This window comes from Macaca fascicularis, chromosome 7 (assembly GCF_037993035.2).
Source record: "Macaca fascicularis isolate 582-1 chromosome 7, T2T-MFA8v1.1".
NCBI classification, from domain to species: domain Eukaryota; kingdom Metazoa; phylum Chordata; class Mammalia; order Primates; family Cercopithecidae; genus Macaca; species Macaca fascicularis.
The window spans coordinates 85210412-85225469 of NC_088381.1; the positions used below are offsets into that span (position 1 = coordinate 85210412).

Genomic DNA, 15058 nt, shown 5'->3' on the forward strand with positions numbered 1-15058 from the left:
AACCTCGTCAGGGAGGGCTTGCTGGAAGAAGCAGCTCTGAAGTCAAGGCCACATGGCTAGGCAGCGATTGTGAGGCCAAGAAGTGACAGCCCAAAGGGCCATGAAGGGCTGGTACCCCCACAGGGTTACAGGGGCAACCTTCTGTCCTCCCTGCAGTCACCTGTTTCTAGCTCAGCTGAGCTGTGCACAACTTTTTATAGTATTTCACCTAGAGAACTTCCAGAACATCTACAAATACACAATTAAAATAATTCCACTAAAACAGGAATTGGCATTTAAACATAGACTCCCAATTGTATCATTAGGAAACTAGGGCATCGACAAAGTGCTCAGAAGGAGACAATTTATCAAAATCACGAAGGCAGACATAGCCAGTATCCTCTCTTGAAGGACTGACGTGCAGACAGCAACCTCAACCATAAGGGACAAGAGCTGGATAACTCCCAATCCTGCCCGGGGGACAGGGAGATGATATTGAGGCAAGTTCTACATGCCTCTCAGAGGGTCCTGGGGGGATGGCCCCACTGCCGACAGCAGTCCCTTACTCATGGCAGTCACTTACTCATGATTGCACCTTTCTTGACTGTTCTCTCCCTCGCCCCCTTACAGTGCTTCCTGGGATCACTTCCCAGATAAACTACTTGCACCCAAATCCTGGCCTCATAGTCTGAAAATTGAGAACAGATGTACTTAAAGATCTTGTAAAGACACAGTGATTCCAGGATGACAAACCCAATCATGGCTAAAAGGCCCAAGTTGGAGCAGGAAGACATCACCCTCCGGGGTGTGGCCAGGGACCTGCTGCTTCACACTGTGCAGGATGAAGGTCAAGGAACTCCTATAGCTGGTGCAGCGAGGTCACTGTGTGGTTTGCAAAGGGTGTCGTGCTCAGTTTAGAGGTCTGCTCTTCCAAGTAATCTCAAACATCTGCATAGAATAGATGCACAACTGTGCTGTCTAAAATCAAACAATTTTTAGAAGTTGAAGGGACAAAAATAAGAGAAAGGGAGGGAAGGCAGAGCTGGAGGGGGCTTTTAAAGAGAGATAAGAAAAGCCCATAGCTCCTTCTCATTTTTCAAGTATGTCAGAGCTGATCTGTGCCCTCACTGGATGACTCAAGTGGAATACTGCACATGGGGTTCAGAAAAGCCTGCACATTCCCATGATTGTTCACCTCTCAAAGGAATGGTAAAAAGATGAGAGCCCCAGTGCAGCACAGCTGGTCCTATAAAGACCGACTGCACCTTATCAGACGTTTGATTCCACTCATTCTGACCTGAGAGCTCTTCGAGAGTGTGGCGTCCGTGTGCGGACATGTGCTCACAAGACAAGGCTGACCCAGGGGGAGAATTTATGGGACAGGAGTGCTTGGGATCAGGAGAAATGACCGCTCCATCAGGAGAAAGAGGAAGAAGGTGATGTCAACTGTTTGTTATGCATTTTATAGACAGGGCTTTCTCATGAAACTTTTCTAACCATCAAAGAAAAGAAGAATGAGGTTAGGCAAAGATTTCTTAAACAGAACAGAGAGGACTAACCATAAAGGAAGAAAACTAATGAATTATACCATATTAAAATTAACAACTTCTGTTTACCAAAAGGCAACTGTAAGAACACAAGAATATATTTGCAATACATAAGAGATTTGTAATGTATATAACCAACAAAGTGTTTGTATCCAACACATGATTTAAAACAAACAAAAACCTCCTACAGATCAATGAAGAAAAAGACCCAGTAGAAAAATGGGCAAAAGTCTTGAATAGACACTTCATAAAAGAGAATGTTTAAATGGCTAGCAAACATAGGAAAAGGTGCTCAGCTTTTTAGTCATCGGGGAAGGCAAATTACAACCACCACTAGATACCTTGACACACCAGCCAGAACAGGCAGAATGAAGAAGATGGAGAACACCACTCATTGGTGACAATGTGGCACAATGGGTCCTCTTGTATGCTGAGAATGAGATTTTAACTTGGTTCAACAGCTTTGGAAAACTCTTTGGCAGTATTTGCTAAAGCTGAAGAAGACACACACATTCTAATACCCAGCAATTAGATTCTTAAGTATGTAATGAAAAAAATGTGTATGTGTTCACCAAAGTCAAGAAAATTCACTGAAACACTATTTTCATTAGTTCCACGTTAGAAACAACCCAAATGCCCATCAAACGCAGAACAAATGAACGATGGTATATTAGAACAATGGAATACTGTATGATTTCATTTACATACAGTTCAACAACAAGAAAGATAAACTTATAGTGTTGGGAGTCAGGATAGTGGCTACCTTTGTCATCAGCTTAAGATCAAAGAAAACGGGAATGACAGCAAAGGACAAGTTAGCACTGCAGCCTCTCATCAAGCTTGGCCACCAGCACTGCTCTGTGCGCCCAATCCAAGTGGTCACCGTTCTTGTGATACATTTTCACTACTGAACAGATGCAGTGACTACACGAACGCTTGTCATCACCTTGATGCCATCTATATCAACAGCCTGCATTCATGTTATGCATTGCAAATGACAAAGTGCTCTGGTTCCTGTCATCCTGAGCCTCATGGCAGCCCTGGGAGGCAGGCAGGAGGGTGCTCTCTCTATTTTTTCCACTTTTCCAATGAGGAGGTCAATGTTTGTGAAGGTCACGGAGTCTGAGCTGGGTTAGAAGCACAAGACTCACAAAGAAGAGAACTAAAGTGATGTAAAAGAAAAGGCATTTGAATATAAATTCAAGACCCTCAACTCAAATGATGGAAGGTCTCATTCTCAGATTGAAAAGCAAAGCCCCCAAGAAAAAATGGTGCAAAATAATGAGCCCAGAGGCACATCCTGATAAAGTTACTGGGTTTCAAAGATAAACCAGAACACTCTTTGGGTAGCCAGCACAGATAACGGGGAAAGAGCTCGGGCTGTGCAGATGTCTTTGCAGCAGCCTCTCTCTACAGGCACTGGAGTGAGAGATGCTGATACAGACACAAGGAAAGACAGAACATGTGGCCCAGGAAATTTATATCAACTAAACGCTTGCTCAAGTACTTAGGCAACGGAAAAACATTTTTGAACTTACAAAGTAGTTAAATCCTTTTTTGGAGAAAATACCAGAGGATGACCTTTGGACAACTAAGAAATGACTGGAGAACCCACAGAAAATGGGCCAGCAGTGAGCACTGATCAAAGTATTGATTGAAACCAACATAGGGATGGGAGTTAGAGAACAGAATGCACGGGACGGAAACCCAGACAAGGCAGAAATGGCAGAGAGAGGAACCGGCTGGGAAGAAGGTGCACTGGGGCAGGGGCCGTGGGAGGCTGTCTATATGTACACATCAATGTCTTCATCTTTTCTAGCTGGGGAAAGACCAAAGTATAACAGATAAAATTTGAAAACTGAGATATAAGAACTTTCAAAGGTAAAATGTTAACCACAAAGAAAAATAACAGAATTGGGTGGTGAAGAAATGAAAGGGTGGGGCTTGGAGGTGGAGATGCATTCATCATGCTCAGGCAGCAGGCACCCTAAAGAGAAGGGTGACTGACTGATGAACCTTCTGCTTTCAGTGAATAGCAGACTTTATGGCAGACAGGGCTGCTTTTCCAGTATGCAACAGCTGGGTACCATAATAAAGGATAGTTCTCCCCCAAGTAAAGGAAATATTCGAGGAAGCAAATACAAAACCCATACCCAGCTGTCTTTCTACATACACACCACTGTATACCAATCTGTGATGAGCACATGCAAGGGTGGGTTCCCCTACAGGCAGGTGTTGGTTGCCAACGCCAACACCCACCATTTCACTGCCAACACCAACAACCACCCTTTCACTGTAACACCAACACCTACTCTTTCACTGCCAACACCAACGCCCGCCCTTTCATTCCTTCCACCACCCAATTGTGCTATTTTTCTTTGTGGTTAACGTTTTACCTTTGAAAGTTCTTATACCTCAGTTGGCACTGCAGTTGGGAGAAGTCATCTGGGGCTGGCCTATCTCAGATGGAACAAAGTCAGGAGCTCTATCTGAGACACCTAGGTTAAACCAGGGAATCTGGAAGGGTGTTTACCAGTTCTGAAAAGGCTAGAAGCAGTCCCTTTTCAGAAAAAGGGGCTCTGGTTGAAACAAATGTAAGTTCTCCTAAAGAGAACAATTTAGGATCTCAAAATTCCATGGTTATGTCCAATAAAATATAAACCCACAATCAAACATGGTAATGTGAGTGATGGTCAGCAGCAACAACAAACAAAAGATTTAAACTCCCAAGGTGTTTAGGTAATAAAATTGTCAGATACAGAATGTATAGTAACTATTTATAAAGAAATAGAAGATGAGATTACATAAACAAGCTAGCAGCAATATATTAATACTGTTGAATATAAGAAATTGGAAATAACATTTAAAAATGAAATATATAACTGTGAAAGAAAATCAATAGATTCTAACAGCCCTGAATGAGAGAATTTGTGACTAGAAAACAGATTTGAAGAAATTATCCAGAATGCAGCCTGCAGAGAAAAGGCAGGGGGGAATAAAAAGATGCGCTAAGAGATCCGAAGAACCAAGTGAGAAATACTGATGTATGTGTCTAATCAGACCCAGAAAGAGAGAATAGAAAGAACGGGGCAGAGAGAATATTTGAGAAGAAAACAGCTGAAATAGGACACATGCCATGTAGAATGAAGACTCTCCACTTAGGGGCAGGAGGCAGTGTTCTACTATGGCCGCAATGATCTCTCTTAATATGACACCCTTGTGTGACCCCCTCCTCTTAAACATAGGCCGAAACTACTAACTTGCCTTTTTAAAAAATTTAAAATGCTTTAATATACATTTTAAAAAACAAGAAGGACAAAAAATATCAGTGATTCCCTGGTAATAGGGGAAGAGACTAGCTTCAAGGAGCATGGCGGGTATTTTGGGTGATGGACCTGTTTTGCAAATTGATTGGTTATATAACTCTGCATTTGACAAATTTCAAAGACTGGGCATTAAAAAGGGTGAAACAGAAAAACCCAAGAAAAATATAAGGGTTGGCTCTTTGGGGGGGAAGTAAATCAGATAAACCATTTGTTAAACAATACAAGAAAAAGAGGAGAAAGTATAAATAACAACAAAGAATAAAAGAAAGGAGAAAATATCCAAAATGTAGAGAAATTTAAAACAAGTAGCAGGGACCACTTAGTGCTATGTGTATAAGCCTGAGATGGACCACTTAGTGCTATGTGTATAAGCCTGAGATGAAATGATTTTCCAAGAATGTGTAAGTGAGCAAAGCCATCGCTCGGGAAAGACTAGAAGTATATATACACTCATTGACATAAAAGACCCAGAGGATGTTTGGCAACATCCGAAGGCATTTTTTGGTTGTCACAACCAGGGGCAGTGCCACTGAGCTACAGGGGGCAGAGGCCAAGGATACTGCTAAAGATCTTGTATTGCACAAGACAGTGTCCTACAACAAAGAATTATTCAGCCTAAGACACCAATAGCGCTGAGGTTGGGAAACTGCTACAGAAAAACTCAACAGAGTGACAAAAGGAAAAACAGTAAATGATGGTGGACTATCCTGCCAGACAACAGCTTAGCTGGGTGACCAAGGCTAGCATCACCAGTGACGAGACACAATGACCACATCACCCCTGCGGTATCCTTCCCAATAATGTGGAACCTCAATCTAGTCGTAAGAACACATCAGATAAACCCAAAGGCAAACTAATAGACTGGTACTCCTCAAAAGTGTCAAGATCATGAAAGACAAGGGAAGGCTGAGGAACTGTTATAGATCCGAGGAGACCAGAGACACGACAACCAAACATGAAATAGGATCCTGGTATAGAGAAAGGACATTGACAGAAAAACTGGTGAAATCTAAATGTATTTTACTTAACAGTATTGTACCAAGGTTAATTTCCTCGTTTTCATAATGGTTCTATGGTCATGTAAGATTTTTTTATTTTTATTTTTTTATTTTTGAGATCCAGTCTCACTCTGTCACCCAGGCTGGAGTGCAGTGGTGCAATCTTAGCTCACTCTAACCTCTGCCTCCTGGGTTCAAGCGATTCTCCTGCCTCAGCCTCCCAAGTAGCTGGGACTACAGGCATGTGCCACCATGCCTGGCTAATTTTTGTATTGTTGGTAGAGATGGGGTTTCACCATGTTGGCCAGGCTGGTCTCGAACCCCTGACCTCAGGTGATCTGCCTGCCTTGGCCTCCCAAAGTGCTGGGATTACAGGCATGAGCCACTGTGCCTGGCTGTGTAAGATGTTAACATAACAGGAAATTGGGTAAAAGGCATATACTATTTTTTGCAGGTTTTCTTTAAGAGTTACAATTGTCTTACAACAAAAAGTTAAAAAACAACACAATTTTTAAAAAAGGATGGGGCAACTCTACACTAGTCCTGACCAACTTGGAGTCCTGACCAACTCCAAGACATCACACTATCTCTCTCTATAGAGAGAGAGAGAGAGAAAGAGAGAGAGAGAGAGAGAGAGATCTCCAGTAAAGACGTGTGGAATAAATGAATGGGATGAATACTTTCATCAGTAAACCAATGCCGGGCAAACTAAGCAGTCACCAAGTCTAGACATCATGGAAGTTCTTTATCAGGGTTGCCTCTTTCCTACCCACATCAACCTGGTGAGACAGACACTTCCTAATCCCATTTTACAGATGAGGAAATGGGTGGACCTGTCCTAACTCAGAACACAGGCTGCTTCCCACTGGTTACACTACCTCTCCCTCAGTCCCCAGTTTCCCCTTCCTGCTTCCCCTGCACTCATGCATTCTTGGTGTGAGTGTTCATCCTCTCATCTGCAGTGAGATGGGGCGCTCTGTGCTCAGCGACATGCCGTTCCCTCCGCCTGCGGAGTTCTCCCTGGAAACACTGCTGGACAGCACGCCCCCGGGGTTCAGCGAACCGTGGTGCAGTAGAACAGGGTGCAAACACACACAAAGGGGCAGCTGTCCAGGCCAAATCAGGGGTGGGGGTACTAAGACCTCCTCTCCCGCTCCCACCCCCAGCGGCAGCACTTGAGTTGCAGCGGACAGTCACAGTCCACGCACATGGCAAGGAAAATGAAACAGCTCTCTGGTTCTAGCATCTGTCACCTCACTGGCTACGCTTACGGTTTGGCAAGAGTCATCCCCAGCATGTTTTGCTGCACAGTTCCTTGAGGGGCTGCATGATGAGCCAGCACCAAGCATGCATCCCTGGAGCGCTGTGAAAATGCAGGAAGGTTTGAGCTGCTCAGATGGCACCATTGCTCATGTACACAAGCCACTGCCACTTTTCTTCAACTGGTGGCGTCCCTGTCAAGGACCGTGAAGGTCATGTTGCTGTTCTCTTGCCTCGTCCTCTCTGGGCATCCGCTGAGGGTTTGGAGGGCAGCGCTAACTCAAAATGATACTGAATGAGATGGTTATATAAAGTCCCTCAAAAATGTGCTGCTGATAACACAAGCCAAAAGGGAGAGAAAACAAATGCTAAGAGCGGGATGAAAAAATGACTAATCCAATTTTTCCACACATACTACTGCAGTGTGAAGTCCTCCCCAGGCCAGCATGCCAGCCCCACTCCTGGAAGGCTTCCTGAGTCCTGGGAGGGCCACTCCTTCCATGTTCCTGAGGGCTGCAGAGACCGTCACCTGGCTGGGGCTGGGGGCTGCCAGGTGAGGGTGGGGCCCAGGCCTTCAGCTGGCAGCGGGGACAAGAAAGACAACTCACAACTGCCATGGTGTGGAGAGCTCTCTGAAGAGGCAGTCTACTGTAAACTTTCAAACACTTCTGGAAAATTAGGACCATCTGCTGCCAAAGTCCAACGGCTCTGAGAAGCTGCAGATGCTGGGCAGGAAGCGGAGACTGAGACAGGCAAGACAGCTTTCGGCCTGGCATCCAAGTCCATGCACTACCACACTACCGTGCAGCCCCGTCTGAGAGGGGCAGGGCGAGGCTCTGGGACCTGGCCAGTCACCCATTCGGGCCATGTCCACCGGCATTAAAGGGACAGACCTCATTTAGATGAGCAGTTTCCTAACTAAGCTGAATGGAAGAATCTCCGGGGAAGTTGTACAGAAAGACAGAAACCTGAAACCCATCTTCCTGAAGACTTTTAAGACAGAAAATCTGGAGTAAGACGAAAAAATTCTAACAGTCTCTGGAGGACTCTAGCAATCTACCAGGTTTTAAAATACCAAGCATCAGAGAAACAAGCTTTGTTATCCCAAGGTGGAATTTTGACACCCCAAGTATCTCTCTATCCGTAAGATGCCCATGTAAATCTCTGCAGGACGTGAGAAAGGACACAAGGATGGAGACTGAGATTTTGCCCAGGGAGAGGTACTGGACACTGGAAAGAAATCCTTGGGGATTCCAGGCTCCCAAGAGGGATGGTGAGGACAGCACAGGGAAAGATATGGGAAGGGAGAGGCCCACGCGATCTCAGCTAAACAGTGTCTCCTCCCGTCCCTCTGGCTCCAGGTGACAAGGTGGCAAGAATGAACACTACCTAACATTTATTGAATGTGTGCTACATGCTAAGTGTTTTAATTCAGTTACTACTAACACTCATGACTTCACAATGATGGCTACGTAGAATTTATATTCCCATTTTGCAGATGAGGAGACTGAGACATAGTGAGACTAGGCAACTTGTTCAAGAACAGAGGCAGAATGGGGCCCTGGGAAGCCTGACTAGAGAGCCCTTCTTAGGCACTGTGTGATATAGAAAGCATCTCCAAACTATACCAAAAGGCAATTAATGAGAAAAGAGCAAAGGAGGGAATATTAGGTAGAAAAAATTGTCTAAGACCCTCCAATGCCTATGACCAGTCTAGATCCTGTCTTCCCGAAATGATTGGCTGACAGCTTTGTGCTCAATAATATTCTTAAACAACGACATAACATGCACACCTCAGGTTCTTGTGAATGCTATGACATACAGGCACATATATTTATGCTCGTGGCAACTAACGAGAAGAGTGTACATCCCTTCCAAGGACTACTGTGTGGCAGCCATGCCTGGGCTATGGAGCCATGATGGTGGAATGCATTCCTGGGAAGCAGCAGGGAAAGGGGTGGGTGGTTATTACACAGCACCTTTCAACTAAAAGCCTCCAGGACCAGGGTGGTGGTGACGGGGCAGATGAACACCTCTCTCATGTTAGAAAGCGGTAGGGCTTTGTGAGGCCGGGATCACGGTCAGGACAGTACCCTAACTGCACCCCTTCTTGCTCTGTCTCTAGCAGCAATACATACTCTTCCTTTCAGCTGACAGCGCCTGCATCGGGCCTTTTCACCCTCTGCTTCACCTGGAAGAGCATCTGAGCCTAAGTAGCTTGAAAGTGTTAAGTAGCAACTTTCCTTTGCAGTTACTTTGCTGACAGAGACAGGAGAAACTTGTAAGCATAAAAAAGACTGATTGGGCTAATCGCATAAAGTTTATTTCCCCTTTCTAATAAATGTTTACCATCCGATGTTTATAACTTTTACGTTTGGGCTTTCTTGAAATGCTTTATTGAATTAAAAACATCACATTACCATTGGCTAAAAGAGGAGACAGCTGTATCTGCCAATAACTTTTGTAACGAATGCCAGCTGTTGATGCCAATTTTTTTTCTAGTTCATATTTCCATAGACAGCTTTGAGCCTTACAACACTAGCATTCTGCAGACAGACATGAAGGACTCAGTGGTGATAGTGTGCCTAGGGAGAGGTACTGGACACTGGACCCGCACTAGTGTGTGGGCCTCCAGAGTCCTAAAAATTAATACGGACTGTATTTTAATTTTTCTCAGTTCCCTGGTATGCAAATATTTGAGAAACCAGCAACCTGGTTAATATTTAAAGCCTACACTGCTCCTAAAGCAATTGCAGCAATGCTTTTCTAAGGTTATTTACCTACACCTTTGAGTAGGGAAATGATCTTTAAATTGATCGGTCTTAAAACAGCCATGAATCACGAGTGGCAGAAGAACATACAGAGAGGACCAGTCAGAAAGAAGGTCTGCATTCAAAATTCCACCCAACACCTGGCCATTCTGTGCTTCTGGAGATACCTGATGGACGTTTCTCAGGGTATGTGGCGAATGCATAATTATAAAATACATAAGATAACCAAGAAAACAATTAAACTGGAAGTGTTTTCAAAATATAAAACACTCTAAATTTGTAATATAGTAATGTATGTGTTTTTTTGTCAACACATAACAAGATCTGGTCCAGGGTCTACTAACCACCATAATTTTGAATTGGTGAAGAGTCTAAATGGTATTTTGAGATGTCGGCCACAATTTACATGGTATAAAAATTTCTGTGATTCCGTGGCCGGGCATGGTGGCTCGCGCCTGTAGTCCCAGTACTTAGGAAGGCTGAGAAGGGTGGATCACCTGAGGTTAGGAGTCTGAGACCAGCCTGGCCAACATCGCGAAACCCTGTCTCTACTAAAAATACAAAAATTAGCCGGGCATGGTGGAAGACACCTGCAATCCCAGCTTCTTGGGAGGCTGAGGCGGAAGAATTGCTTGAATCTGGGAGGTGGATGTTGCAGTGAGCCGAGACTGTGCCATTGCACTCCAGCCCTGGTGACAGAGCGAGACCCCATCTCAAAAAAAAAAAAAAAAAAAATTCTGTGATTCCTAATCACAGTGGCAGTCACGGGTATGGCTAAGACTGCTGTGGTTTGCCGCCAGCATTCAGGATGGAAGAGAATACTAATTCCCATTAGAACTTGAAGAAAAAGAAAAGTGTAATCTCTTTCCTAACCTGGTTCACCAATTCTCTGAAATCTATCCAAGGACCCTAGGTAAGCAGCCCTGCCTTGGCACAATAACACAGGTGTGTCGATGAGAAACGCCACCCCCTGACACCAGGCAGGTCTCTCCCTCCTACCAGGGAACAGTGTGGGCTCATTTTGAGGCAGGCAAGCTATTTTCCCTCAGAAGAGGCAGCAGCAACATGAAAACTGCCCATCACTAGTCATGATGGTATTTTTTTCAAAACATAATCTACCCAGTTTCTTTGCTTACTTCTCTATATATCAGAAAAATAAAAAGCAAATGTTCAACTCCTCAGCACTGGCGTGGCTCACAGTTTTATTCTCTTGGCAGTGTCCAGCCTCTGTCATATTTCATCATTTTTTGTCTCATAATATACTTAAAAGTTCTAGAAAATGTTAAGATAAGATACAGAGACATACACACACATCCCCAAAACTGCTGGCCCATTAATGCTCAGGTGCTTTTCTAAGCTACACTCGGGCTCCACACACAGGAACACCAGTGAGGGGATGACCAGTTCTTAGCAACAATCTTCGTGGGGGCCCAGGGCTTTGGAATATGAATAGTGTTCTTAATTCCTAATACGAATGGGATTAAGAGAACAGGAGTTGTAATTCCTTCACCCCTAAAACTCCTGACTATGAACATTCTTCTTTCGTTTTACAGCATCTAGCAAGTAGTAGTATTTTTCGTGTTAAAGGAGGCCAACATTGGTTTGAAGAATATTGTTGAGAATTTTGCATCAAAGTTCCCTCTGAAACAACTGCAGACACCTTAAGATGTCATGACATCACTGGTGTGACTGCTGATGAGAAAACTGGACCATTAGTGGTATCTTTCTGGATATACAGGATGGTAATGGTGCCTCAGGAAGACACACATCTAAACTGAACATGTCAAGAACCCTAATGGGAATTATATACGTTTCTTAATGGCATGGAGTATAAATGGTTAATATGCATTTATGATCCATCCTGACATGATCTGTTTCTATTGTGCTTCATCACAGGAATAAGCAATATGTGATGATATTTTCTTTTCTTTCTTGGCACATTAGCTAAAACTCTGTTGTTAGTTATTGGTTGCTTTACAGGTGACATTGTAATCTTTAACTCGTCACATTCTGCCATTATGTAAAATTATTCCAGGCCAGGCACAGTGGCTCACACCTATAATCCCAGCACTCTGGGAGGCTGAGGCAGGGGATCACTTGGGGTCAGGAGTTCGTGACCAGCCTGGCCAACATGGTGGAACCCTGTCTCTACTAAAAATACAAAAATTAGCTGGGTGTGGTGGCGCACGCCTTAATCACAGCTACTCGGGAGGCTGAGACAGGAGAATCACTTGAACCTGGGTGGGTGGTGGAGGTTGCAGTGAGCTGATATCGAGCCACTGTACTCTCGCCTGGGTGACAAGAGCGAAACTCCACCTCAAAAAAAGAAAAAATTATTCCACCTCACATATAGTATAAAAACTGTATAATAGTATACAGTTATGCATCACTCAACAATGAGAATATGTTCTGAGAAATGCATCAGGCAGTCCTGTCATTGTGCAAGCATCATAGAATGCACAAACCTAGAAGGCATAGCCTACTACACACCTAGGCTCTGTGGTGTAGCCTATTGCTCCTTTCCTCCTAGGCTACAAACCTGTATAGCACTGCCTTCTGTAGGCAACTGTAACACAATGGTATTTTGTGTATCTAAACATTGAAAAGGTATAAAAATATGGTATAAAAGGTTAAAAATGGTACACTCTACGGGGCAGTTCCATTATAATCTTACAGGACCACCATCACGTATGCAGCTGATACTGACTGAAACGTCATGATGAGGCACATGACTGTACTTCCATTTCTCCCTTTCTGGCCTTTGTACAAATGTCATACCCTTTACTTTTACGTATATCAAAAACCCTAAACTAATGTATTAGTTTCCTATGGCAAATCTGTATTAGTTTCCTATTGCTGCTACTACAAACTTAGTGGCTTAAAACAACACAATTCTCTTATAGTTCTGGATGTCAGAAGTCCAAAATTAGTCTCACTGAGCTAAAGCCAAGGTGTCAATAGGGCTGGTTCCTACTGCGAGGCTGTGAGGTTTCCTTGCCTTTTCCAGCTTCTCATAGCTGTTGCACTCCTTGGCTCATAGCCCCTTCCTTGCATCACTCCGACTTCATGCTTCTATTGCAACATCTCTTATTACTCACCCTGATCTCCTGCCTCCTTCTTATTAAGGACTCTTGAGTACACTGGGCCACCCAGATAATCCAGGAAAATCTCCCCATCTCAAGATATTTAGCCACACCAGCAAAGTCCTTTTCACCATATAAAGTAACATTCGCAGGTTCTGGGGATAGGACATAAAGATCTACCACAATTATATTCTTACTGTTTTTCATAAAACACAGTTGTTTAAATGATCAATGATCTTTTGAAGACTTTGAGTATAGCTAAATCTATCATATATTTGCCCATGAAATTACTACTTCCAGAGCTCTTCATTTCTTTGTGTAGATCCATATTTCCACCCAGTAGCATTTTCTGTGGAAGATTTCCTTTAATATTTCTTATAACGTGGGCCTCTTGGTGATACATTTTTTTTTCAGTTTTCAGAAAAACTGCATTTCACGTTTAATTTTGAAAGATATTTTTGCTGGGTATAGAATTGTAGGCTGACAGCCCTTTTTCTTTTAGTACTTTACAATGTTTCTCCGTTGTCCTTTCACTTATACTGTTTCTAATGAGAGGCATATTGTCAGTTTTACCTTTATCTGTATATAACTTGTTTTTTTTTCTCTGGCTCCTTGAAGATTTTCTCTTTTCACTGCTTTTAAACAATTTGATTATAGCAAGTATTTTTCTAGATTTCTTTATGTTTCTTGTGCTTGGGGATCCTTGAGCTTCTTGAATCTGTGGTCTTACAGTTTTCATCAAATTTGAAAAATTTTTGGCTAGTATTTCTTCAAATATTTTTCCTGTCCCCTGCCTCACCTCTTTTAGAGGTGTTAATTACATATTTATTAGGCCACTTTAAGCCTCACAGGTCGCAAAACTGTATTTTGTTTTCAGTTTGTGTCTCAGTTTGGATAGTTTTGATTGTTTTGTTTTCAGGTTCACCAATCTTCTCTTCTACAATTTTTAATTTGCCATCAATCACATTCAGGGTATCTTTCATTTAAGATATTATAGTTTTCCCTCCAAGAAACTCCATTTTATCTTTTTTTTTTTTTTAGCTTCTTTCATTTTTTATTTATTTATTTATTATTATTATACTTTAAGTTCTAGGGTACATGTGCATAACGTGCAGGTTTGTTACATATGTATACTTGTGCCATGTTGCTGTGCTGCACCCATCAACTCAACAGCACCCATCAACTCGTCATTTACATCAGGTATAACTCCCAATGCAATCCCTCCCCCCTCCCCCCTCCCCATGATAGGCCCCGGTGTGTGATATTCCCCTTCCCGAGTCCAAGTGATCTCATTGTTCAGTTCCCACCTATGAGTGAGAACATGTGGTGTTTGGTTTTCTGTTCTTGCGATAGTTTGCTAAGAATGATGGTTTCCAGCTGCATCCATGTCCCTACAAAGGACACAAACTCATCCTTTTTTATGGCTGCATAGTATTCTATGGTATATATGTGCCACATTTTCTTAATCCAGTCTGTCACTGATGGACATTTGGGTTGATTCCAAGTCTTTGCTATTGTGAATAGTGCCGCAATAAACATACGTCTGCATGTGTCTTTAGAGCAGCATGATTTATAATCCATTGGCTATATACCCAGTAATGGGATGGCTGGGTCATATGGTACCTCTAGTTCTAGATCCTTGAGGAATCGCCATACTGTTTTCCATAATGGTTGAACTAGTTTATATGCCCACCAACAGTGTAAAAGTGTTCCTATTTCTCCACATCCTCTCCAGCACCTGTTGTTTCCTGACTTTTTAATGATTGCCATTCTAACTGGTGTGAGATGGTATCTCATTGTGGTTTTGATTTGCATTTCTCTGATGGCCAGTGATGATGAGCATTTTTTCATGTGTCTGTTGGCTGTATGAATGTCTTCTTTTGAGAAATGTCTGTTCATATCCTTTGCCCACTTTTTGATGGAGTTGTTTGTTTTTTTCTTGTAAATTTGTTTGAGTTCTTTGTAGGTTCTGGATATTAGCCCTTTGTCAGATGAGTAGATTGCAAAACTTTTCTCCCATTCTGTAAGTTGCCTGTTCACTCTGATGGTGGTTTCTTTTGCTGTGCAGAAGCTCTTTAGTTTAATGAGATCCCA

General features: G+C 43.0%; 1 protein-coding gene across 7 annotated transcripts in view; it reads right to left on the reverse strand.

Annotated features, from left to right (window-relative positions):
* The window catches only part of ADAMTS17 (ADAM metallopeptidase with thrombospondin type 1 motif 17), a 363322-nt gene that overhangs the window by 154668 nt on the left and 193596 nt on the right, over positions 1 to 15058 (reverse strand). The gene's annotated exons all lie outside the window — the stretch shown is intronic.